Raw genomic sequence first — 11,188 nt, 5'->3', positions numbered from 1 at the left:
GTTTAGGTTTTTAATTGTCTCAATTCAACAGTAAGTGCTGGATTTTAAAACAATGAAATCAACTACATCCTCCCCACTGAGGCAAACGGTGGAAGTTAATGCTTTCTCTGGGAAGCGGATACAGGGAGTAGAGGCCAACGGAGATACTATCGCTGCACCGGAAGACACCCCAGGAACACCGATCCCCAAGAACCAAAGCAGTAAGAATGGTTTTGCCTAGCATGTGCCTATTCCCTTTTGTTTTGAACCAAACAGGAAAGTGGCCAAAGTTGCACCCTGGGGCTGGGGCAGTGGTTTTCAAACAATGCTAAACATTAGAATCACCCAGCTATTTTAATTTTTTTAATCACAACACCCAGTTGGCCTTCAGACCCATTAAACCAGGATCTCTGCAGGCGAGACACAAGCATTTGGTATTTTTTAAAGCTCCTCAGGTGATTCTGCTGTGCAGCAAAAGTTGCAAACCACTGTTCTGGGGTTTCTAAATCTGTTGACAACGTGATGCTCTTTTCTGAAACTGGGACATGTGAGCCTTGACAAGTTCTAGTGTGAAGAAATATTAGGGACAGGAAACCATTAAGTCTTCATGTGACAGCATGTTCTCCGCAAGCCAGTTTACTCAGGATGTGCTTTAATAAAAATGCATTGATACTGTGAATTGGGGTATTTTCCAGCCTGCTAAAGGGCACTGGGGGGAGAGGAAACAGGGGGAGGGGGAAGATCACAAGAAATGAAAGAGAAGCTATTTCCAACATTGAGTTGAATGTGAGAATTTAATTACTCTGAGGAAGAAAAGACTTGTTCATTTAGTAGTTTCCCTGTAGGAAATTCATTTATTCCTCAGCTCTCCCAGTGGCTAAAATAGTTTAAACCAATGACCAAAAGACATTGAAAAATTAACTATCCTACAAACTATTCTGACACACAAACAAACACAAATATTTGCACCTATCCTAAAACCAAAGTTAGCAAGACTGAAAATACATTTACCAGGAAACAAATGAATCATACCGAAATTTGGAAAGTAAAACACGAGGGTGTCCCTCCTGACACTTGAGAAGCGAAATGATACATTTTCCAGTGTTTCATTTTTACTCCGAGGAGTCAGTCTTTTTTGTGATCTCTTAACCTTAGAATAGGAAGTTAGGTTTACCACCCAGAGACACCTCTAATAGTGAGACCCCTTTCTGCATGGATGCAAATTCGTAGACATAAAGAATTTTCAAGCTTGGGATTGAGAGCATGAAGCCCTGGGTTAGGATCCCAACCCTACTAGGTTCTCGTAAGTGACCTTAGATGATGACTTAGCCTCTCTAAACCTCAGTTCTATCAACTTTAAAACAGAGAGAAAGAGAAGGAGGAGGAGGGGGAGAAAATAAATACCTACGACATGGGTTGTTTATAAAGTGCTTAGCTCCAGGCCTAGCATAAGTAAGCATTTAATAAATCAGAAGAATTACTGTGGTCATATTCAGCTTAAACCGTCTAAGAGACCCAGAGAAAGTCCTATCATTATCTTTTATGTAAGAATCAATAGAAAACTGTAGAAAACTTTGGCATGAATAAAAGACACATGGTTTCACTTAGAGCTGCACTGTTCAGAATCTTAATTCTTGATTCTGTTCCTTAATCTGGGAAACTTTCTCCTTCAAAATAGGACTCATCTCTCTCAGTTATCTTTCTCCAGTAAAAAAAGTAAAAACAAAAACCTGAAAAATACACTGAGTAAACACAGCACAAACTATTGCTTTGTTTGTTTGTTTGTTTTCATTTTCCAGATGCCCTCGGAGATGTAATCATCTTCCATCAGCATACTGGCTCACCTTGCTTTCCTTCACTATCAGCCAACTATTTCCATCACGCAGACTCCTTCAAACCTCACACCTCCCTCTTCAATGCCATCAGGTGACCTCTGGGACACTCATCATTTCAGTACCTAGTCTGTCTTTATGCCCCATAATCTTTCATCAATTCCTGGTGCAGACTCTTCACATAGTTTTTCATACTTTCAAATACATCTTCATTATTACTAAAGTTTAACCACTCATATACTAGTAGAGATGTACACAGGACTTTATAAACACCTAAATCTCAAATACTTCCTCTCCTTCATTCTCCCTACTCTTTTTTAATATTTTTATTATATGCATTTCAGACTTTCACATTCTATCGTCCACATCTCAATCTCTCTTTTATTTTTTACAAAATCTTTTCTGTGATTCATTCTGAGTAACTTCTTTAGATCTGTCTTCCTGGTTGACTAATTCTCTCTTCAGCTGTATCTAATATCTTGTTTAATCCATCCACTGACTAAAGTTCTTTTTTTAAAAAAAAAAGTATGTGTTCCATCTCTAATAATTCAATTTGATTCTTTTTTATTTTAGTTTTTGAAAAATTAAAGCTACATAATTCAAAAATCAAATTGATATTAAAAGGTACACACTGAGAAGTTCTATTCTGACTCCACTTTATAGAGGTGAGTCATTTCAATTAGTTTTTTTGTATTCTTTCAGTGTTTCTATATGAAAGTAAACACACATATATGTTCTTATTCTCTTTTTCTTACAAAACATTAGCATATCACATATATATGTTCTTATTCTCTTATACAAAATTTACATACTACATATGCTATTATTTAATATTTTTCATTTAGAAGCATATCTGGGAGACGTCTCAATGAGTTATTTTTAAATCTCCCAGTCATAATGGACAATCTCTGATTACTTTTTTTTAACATTCTATCTTTATTTCTATAAATATTCCATGTACAGTTCTTTTATATCCTGTATCTAATAATTCAGTATATGAAATCCCTGGAGACTTCACATAATTGTACATTCAGCTAAATCTCAGTCATAGAAACTATTTTCCTTAAATATTTGATGATCTTTGAAAACTAGTTCATAATCAGTGGTATCCTAAATACCTAAATTGAAGATGCTTTCCTCCAAAAAGAATAAACATTGGTTTCTGTCAAGAACTAGGAGTAAGAAGGGGTTAGTGTTAGGGTTAGAGTTAGGGTTAGGGAGGGGGGCAAGAATGGAGGAAGGAAGGACTGTATAGAGGGAAAAGAGGGGTGGGAGGGGTGAGAGGGGTGGGGGGAAGGGAAAAATAACAGAATGAATCAAACAACATTACCCTATGTAAATTTATGATTACACAAATGGTATGCCTTTATGCCATGTACAAATAGAGAAACAACATGTATCCCATTTGTTTACAATAAAAAAAAAAGAATCACTTAACAAAAAAAAAAAAAAAAAAGAACTAAGAGTAAGAATTATTCGTGATTTGCAATAACTTAAGTATAATTTAGGGTCTTCTGCTTAATCTGAGTTTCCTATGTAGCCTCCCCTGGTCCATATGCTAGGGCCAAAGTTTATTATTGTACTTTATTTTATTTTTGGAATAGGGTATTAAACCCTAAAGTGCTTTACCCCTTAACCACATCCCCAGCCCTTTTTATTTTTTGAGACAGGGTCTCACCAAGTTGCTTAAGACCTTGCCAAATTGCTGAGGCTGGCCTCAAATTTGTGATCCTTATGCCTCAGCTTTCTGAGTCACTGGGTTTACGGGCATGTGCAACCACGCCTGACTGGGGTCAAAATTTAGCCCTCCATAGAAACATTGACACCAGAGTTTGCCCTGGACACATTTCTTGACTTTCATCTGATTTATCTGTTTTAGTACCAGTACCACTATAATTATTAGGACTTCATGGTTTATTTTAATAAACCATATAATATCTAGTAGGGATATTTTCAAATTTTTCTAAGTTCTCCACAATTATTTACTTTCCCAAATGATTGTTTAAATTATTGCTCATGGACTATGGAAAATCTGTAAAGGTTTATAAAGAAAATGATAACAGAAATGCATGTTAACCCCAAACCCTGTGCCAACACAAAAGAAATGAACATAAAATACTGAAAATACCTGGGTTTGATGGCACCCACCTGTAGTCCCAGCTACTTGGGAGGCTAAGTCAGGAGCCCAGCAGTTTGACTAGCCTGAGCTACATAGCAGGACCCCATATTTTAAAAAGAAAGTACTGAAAATTAAGAAAATGACTTTGTGTTATAGCTAACAAAGTTCCCAACATCATTCTACACTTTCTGATTAATTCAGCCAGTTATGATGTCACTTGAAACAAACCAAGGGTCCCATGACCTAAATCAAATCTCTAGTGCATAAGCACAGTGCAGTGATACAGTTCCTACATGGAAAAATTCCAAAGGGTTCCATCAATATGCACGCTGGGCACAGGAAAACTCTGGAAGAATAAGAAACACTCCCCCTTGGAAGTCACTTACCCAATGTGGTGTTGCAAGAGATACTACCAAACACACCATTTCTTCTCCATCATCATTTTCTATCAGATTGGGGTGGTGTCTGGAGGCAAAGCTTGCTTCACTATCACAAGGAGCATTGAGCAATCCTATGCTGACACAACTGGAAAGCTAGAGAGGAGACAGTATTCCTGTGCTTTTGAAACTTTTCTGGAGCAAAGAAAGAAGGATTCTTGGCAATTAACACATAGATACTGGGCAAGACAAAAGGGGAGATATCTCAAAATTGATTTTCAAAGGTTCTTAATAAACTCTCAGCAAATAGAACTTAGGAACAAACAAATAGCACTATACCATGACACAACTGTTCATTCTAAGAATGCATAGGTGGATAAATATTAGGAAATATATTAATGTTGATCAGAGTGGGGAAATGCAAGATCCTATGGTAGATAGCAACAAAACATTTTATAAAATTTCATGTCCATTCCTGATACAAGCTGTTTATAAAATGAGCTTAGGTGAATATTTTCCTACACTGAACTATATCTTTTTTTTTTTGAACTATATCTTAAACTAGAAGTCAGTTTCATTCTTAGTGACTTACAACCTCAATAATATGACAGATGTTGGCTTTATGTGAAAAGAGAATAATGAGTGTTAAATATTGGAATGAAAGAGATAAATTCATCATTATTTGCAAGAAATGAAAAAGTTAAGAGATTTAGCTGAAAATTATTGAAAAATAAAAGAGTATTATGGTTTAGATCTTATGTGTTCCTCAAAGGCCCATATACCAAAGACTTGGTCACTAGCCTGTGGTACTATTGGGAAGTAGTGGAACCTTCAGAAGGTTGGGCCTAGAGGAAGAAATTTAGGTCATTGGGGGCTGTCCTTAAAGGAGACGCTGGGGCACCAGCCCCTTTTTCTCTGCTTCTTAGCTGCCTTCAAGTGAGAAGATTCGCTCCACCACACCCTCCCCATTGTGATGTTCTGCCTCACCACAGGCCCCAAAACAATGCAGCCAATAAACCATCATCTGAAACTCTAAGCCAAAATAACTATTTTCTTCTTGTAAGTTGATTTTCTCAGGTATTTTGTCCTAGCAGTGGAAAGTTGACAAACAGAAAATTAGTGCTGAGAAATGCAGTCATTGCTGTGGCTGTAATTGATGATGTGGTTCAGAAACATTTGAAATTGGTTTTCAGGAGGAAATTTGGAAAAGTTTGGAAAATCAGACTATAGAAAGCTATAAGCAGAGCTTTAATGAGAGATTATGGTGGGGGCTTAGAAGACCAGAATGCTGATAAAAATGCACTCTGCCAAGGGCCCTCTGTGTATTCCCTTCTCTTTGAGGAATTGGAATTTTTGTCTCTGGTGCATGTAAGGCAGAATCTTTCTGACACCAGTATGGATTTTTAATACCACTGTGAGTCTGAAAGGACCACAGGTTTTTCTATTTTCTAGAATTTACCAGCCCCTGTGCCTGGACTGATTTGAATACTTTGTTTTTCTCCCTGTGCCAGTTACCTTCCCACCTCTCCTTCCTGCCTTCTAGCACCCTTGAATGAATGGATTTTGTAATTCTAGCTGTTGTGTTTTGTGGATTTGTTATTTTTGTTGTTTTTCTGTGAAGCACATACATTGGATGTGGGAGGTAAAGGAGTATCTCAGTTGCTCCTAGTTTATTCCCTTTATAGCCTTCACTGTCTTGTTTCTTGTATCTCAGGTTAGGTTTTGATCTCTCTTGCTCTACTGCAAAACTGTAAAAGAAAAAGAAGGAAAAAAAAAAAAAAAAGAGCCTGACGAGATGCGACAGAATGAAAGACCTCACAGGTTGACTGGGTTTTGAGGAGCCATTTTTTTTTCTTCCCCTTGAAGGGGAAAAAGCTTTTTTCACTGGTACATTTAAAGCTCCCCAGCTATGGGGAGGTACCAGTTCTGGACAAGTGCCACTGTAGCACAGAATTGTCAGAGAAACTGAACTTTTCAACTCTGGAGGGTGGAAATTTACTGTTGGTCACTGCCGGGTCTGACTGGTATTTCAAAGGAATATTGGGTGCCGCAAATAGGTACTAAAGGGGTAAACTTATTAAACCCATTAAACCTATAATCAGTGATGTTTTCCTGTCATTTTAAGAGACTAAATATGGGTCAAAAAGATTCTGCCTTACATGCACCAGAGACAAAAATTCCAATTCCTCAAAGAGAAAGGAATCCACAGAGGTCAAAATACTTGTATAATTTTAAAATGTCACAATTAAATGTGAGCTGGTTTCCACCCCAAAAAAAGAAGCCAAGTACTTTGCAATTTTCTGGTCATAGAAAAGAACTTTCCTTCCTTTGCAAAAGGGCCCTAGGTGGTAGTGGTGGTGTTTTTGGTACTGGGGATTGAAGCCAGAGGTGCTCTACCGCTGAGCTACGTCCCTAGTCCTTATTTAAAAAAAAAAAAAAAAATTATTTTGAGACATAGTCTCACTAAATTTCTGAGGCTGACCTTGAACTTGCAATTCTGCAAGGAAGACAAGGGGATCAGTGTTTCCAGTCCCGTCTTTGAGGGTACTGACATGAGCTCCCAGATTATGAAGCCATGGGAGACCAGAAGCATGTGCAGTCAAGCAGTCTTGGTTAAACTGTGACCTGGTTGATCTTTATCTCAGGATTGGTCATGTAGGACATTGTTGGCAGCTATAAGAAAGTTGCTCTTACCTTGGGGGTGCAGGGGGTAGTTTTGAATCATCACAAAATGTTTGTCAATCAGACCCGTTGTTCCTGGAATCCAAAGTAACTGAGTCAGAGCAAAGGAGACAGATGCAAAATGAAGACAGAGATGCCACAATTTTTACATTTGAAAGCCCAAGTGAAAAGTCTGTGTTTTCAGCAAAAGCAGCCTCTAAGTCCTTGTTACATTAGTCATGAATGGTCTAGATGTTCTCTTTTTAAATGTTACTTTGAAAGGCTTAATAAACAAATCTTGCCCTTCCCCTACCTACTTCCTTGCACTGTTCCAACACGGAGTCAACCCAATGCACCATCAAACTGTTTATTTTTACTTCCATAATATCTCCCTCACATTAGATATATTCCCTCTCTGTCCCTCTGCTTCAAGTTACTATTGATTTTCTTGCAGTTTCAAAGCCTTTGTTCACCTTCTTGAGAGCTTGTTCGGAGGTTCTAGCAGGGGAGTGCAGCTACTCCTATACCTTCAGAACCTATGCCCTAAGAACACTCCTCCTCTATGGGAAGGTCATCCTCTTTGACTGAGGAGATTCACACGGAGCCATGAGGGAGGAAGGAGACACCGCCTCGCCAGCCACATCAGCCGAAACGATCCTGGTCATCAGTGAGGTGACAGATATCACAGCTGGATCTCCCTCACATTCCTTTATGTTCCAGTACACGTGGTGCATGCACACACATCATTCTTGGAATTTCCCTCCAGTTCTTTGCCTAACAAAACCCTCCTAATCCGTTCAGTTCAGTTCAGACACCACTTGTGTTGGCTTTGCTGGCCTCTGCACCCATTCTGTATAACACTGTGCTTGTCACTCTGAACCACCCCACAGTGTAACAACTCCATCACCAGGGGAGCTGAGTATGATGTCGACGATTGCGAAATAAAGGTGGGACGATTCCTCAATCACGGGAACTCCAGGAAATGCCCTCCATTCACGTCGGTCATTCAAGAGTCCAATTTGCTAATAATAAATGTGAAACTAAGAACAGAAAGGACTAAATTTTACACTTCTAGTCTCTTTCTTTGGAAACTTTCCAATACAGCATGTGTCTGTAGGACATGTGTCTAATCCTCCTTTGGGTTTAAGAAATAGGGCTCAGAGAGGTGTGGTTAATGGGAAACCATCAAGTAAAGAACAGGGGGCTGGGGCTGTAGCTCAGTGGCACAGCACTCTGCCAGGCATGTGTGAGGTACCTTAGTACCACATAAAAATAACAAAGGCATTCTGTCCCTCTACAACTATAAAAAAAAAAAAAATTAAAGAACAGGACTATCAGGCAATTATAAATACATCTGGTAACAGAAAGATTGAAGATACATCAGTGTGAACAAGGATGAAAATCACATCTGTTGCTTTTGTTTTGTTTGCAGTACTGGGGATTGAACCGAGGGCCTAGTACATGCTAGGCAAGTGCTGTATCTCTGAGCCACATCCCCAGATTTTTTTTTTTTTTTTTTTTTTTTTTTTTGAGACAGATCTCATTAAGTTGCCCAGGCTGGTCTTGAACATTTTTTTTTTTAATTTTAAAATATACATGCTTTATTCAAAAAGGTCTTATTTCTATAAGAAACAAATAAAAAAATGAAAAGCTAAAGAAACTATATGTAAGAAAATTATAGGACTAGCCTCTATACCCTACTGTTGGTAATTCCAAAGCTTACAAGGGCCTCAGGTTATGACTGAATGGGTAAGTCCTCCCCCACGAACCTCTGACAGCCTCCGGCAGTGTCGTAAAATATTCAGGATCACGTGAAATCTTTTGTCAGCTTTCAAAGTCGTGAATTCCTTTATGTCAGCTTCCACTATAAAATAATGCCTTTTAGTGTCCTTTGTTTCTTCATTAATAAATCTGTGATAGAGATTTCTGGTCACAGAATTCATAGATGTTTTTGGTTGACGTACAATCTTGTATTTACTAACTACTGCTTTGTTGATTTCTTTAATAACATCATTGATTTGACAATAGGTCAAGTGGGATTTCATATACGCAGGAATACCATTGAACTCATCAACAGCATTTCTCTAACACTTTGTTCTTTGGGGGGCTTCTTTGTGGGTACAGATTCCTCAAGCTTGACTGGTTCTTCAGGATCAAGATCTGACTTTTAACCAAGTTCTTGGGTACGGTTACTTGAGGCAAATGGGAAGAAATATTTTCTTTTTTTTTTTTTGGGGGGGGGGGGCGGGGGGGAAGGAATATTTTCTTTGAAATGTAAGACATCTTTATGATCTTCAACAGACTCATAGAGTTCCTTGAGTGAAGTGTTGATTTGCTCCTGATACTGAATTTCCAATTCAAATTTATTTAGATGTTCATTTACTACAATGATCTCATCTCCTATTTTATTTAATATTGACTTCAAGATAGGTTCCTGGCCAAGGTTTCTTAATGACAGAGTTTTTTTTTTTTTTTTTAATACTGCCAATCTTTACATTGACATGAGAGCATAACTTCCAGCTCTGATAAAGCCATCCTCTAAGACTATTTCTTAGAGCCAGTCTTCTGCAGTCAACGAATTCCAAAGCAGGGTTGAGGGAATAACCTGGGTCATTTCCTTAAGAATTCAGTAAGACGGGAGCCGGGCAAAGTGGCGCATGCCTGTAATCCTAGTGGCTCGGTAAGCTGGGGCAGGATTGTGAGTTCAAAGCCAGCTTCAGCAGCTTAGCGAGGCCCTAAGCAACTCAACAAGACCCAGTCTCTCGCGGTTAGTGGAGCAAAGAGCCCACTGGCCATCGCGAAGTGAGCTGTAGATACTCCAGTCTGGGTGGGAAACCCAGGTTCGCTGGAATCAGCTCCAGGAAGGAAATTCAAATGACCCACTGGGGCCAGCGCGGCGCAGGCGCACCTGGTCTTGAACTTGAGATCTTCCTCCAAGTGACTCCCAGGGGATTATAGGCATGTGCCGCCACCACCCCTTACATACATCCTTCTGATAGTAAAAACTTTGGTCATTCATATGATTTCTACAGTTCTACAGGCCTTCTACTCCAGTGTTCTCATGTTTTTCATTTGTTGCTTCACTTTTGCAGGTGGAAAAAATATTAAATCACAGCTAGGATGCCAAAAGCACAGGGAACAAAAGCAAAATAACAAATGGGATTGCATAGAACTAAAAAGTTCCACATAGCACACAATGAAATGAAAAGGCAACCTATGGAATGGAAGAAAAGATAGGCAAACCAGATATCCCATTGGGTTAATATCCAAAATATTATATATAAGGAACTCAGAATTCAATAGGAAAGAGTGAGAGTCTTTCTGATCAGAACCAGCTCCAAGTCCCGGAGCCAGCGCAGAGCGCTCCGGCCCACAAGCGGCTTCAGGGACCAGGACAGGCAGCCAGGGACTTTCCCAAGCAGCCCGGCCCTCTGCGGCGGGAGGCGCCTTTCAAGGCTAGCTTCTCAGAGCAGACCGCCCAGTGAGAGCCTTTCTACACAGAGCCAGCCACAAGTCCCCGAGCCAACGAAGAGCTTCGACCCGCAAGCAGCCTCTGGGATCAGGGCAGGGCAGCCAGAGATTTCTCCAGGCAGCCCTGCCCGCTCCGGCTATAGGCACTTTCCACGGGGCGATCCAAGATGGCGGCCTAGAGGGTGACTGCATCTCCTGTCACTCCAGAACCCAGGATTCAAGAAGGGGAGGCATTGAGAGACAACGGATAGGGGCGGCTTATAAGAGCAGGGCAGGGCAGCTAGAGTCTTCCCCAGGTAGCCTTGCACACTCCAGAGGGGGGTTCCTCCCACATGGCCAGCTGCGCAGTGCAGGCCCCTCAGTGAGAGCCTTTCTGCACAGAGTCAGCTCCAAGCCCTGGAACCAGTAGGGGGCTAAGGGCAGCTTTCTTCGGAAGTACTGCATTATCAAGTTCCTCCAAGACTTCAGGCTACTGAAGGCTGGGAGGTGTTACACTGGAAATCAACAGGGACACTATAAGCCAATAGAGGAAATCTGCAATATCTCAGGGTCCCACTGACATCTGACCAATATGAGAAAACAAGGGAAGAAAATGTCCCAAACAAACCTAGATACTATATCAATAAAACCCAATGACAGCACAGCAGAAGAAATGTCAGAAAGGGAGTTCAGAATGTACATAATTAAAACAATCAGAGAAGCAAATGAGGAGATGAAAGAGCAAATGCAGGCATTGAAGGAGGAGATGA

The 11,188-nt window shown here is 40.0% G+C and overlaps 1 pseudogene; it reads right to left on the bottom strand.

Moving 5' to 3' along the window:
- Positions 1 to 8,698: 8,698 nt before the first annotated feature.
- LOC124964055 (spindle and kinetochore-associated protein 1-like) lies at positions 8,699 to 9,764 on the bottom strand (annotated as a pseudogene).
- Between the last annotated feature and the right edge of the window lie 1,424 nt (positions 9,765 to 11,188).

This window comes from Sciurus carolinensis, chromosome 14 (assembly GCF_902686445.1).
Source record: "Sciurus carolinensis chromosome 14, mSciCar1.2, whole genome shotgun sequence".
NCBI lineage: Eukaryota > Metazoa > Chordata > Mammalia > Rodentia > Sciuridae > Sciurus > Sciurus carolinensis.
This window is presented reverse-complemented; position numbering and strand designations above follow the sequence as displayed.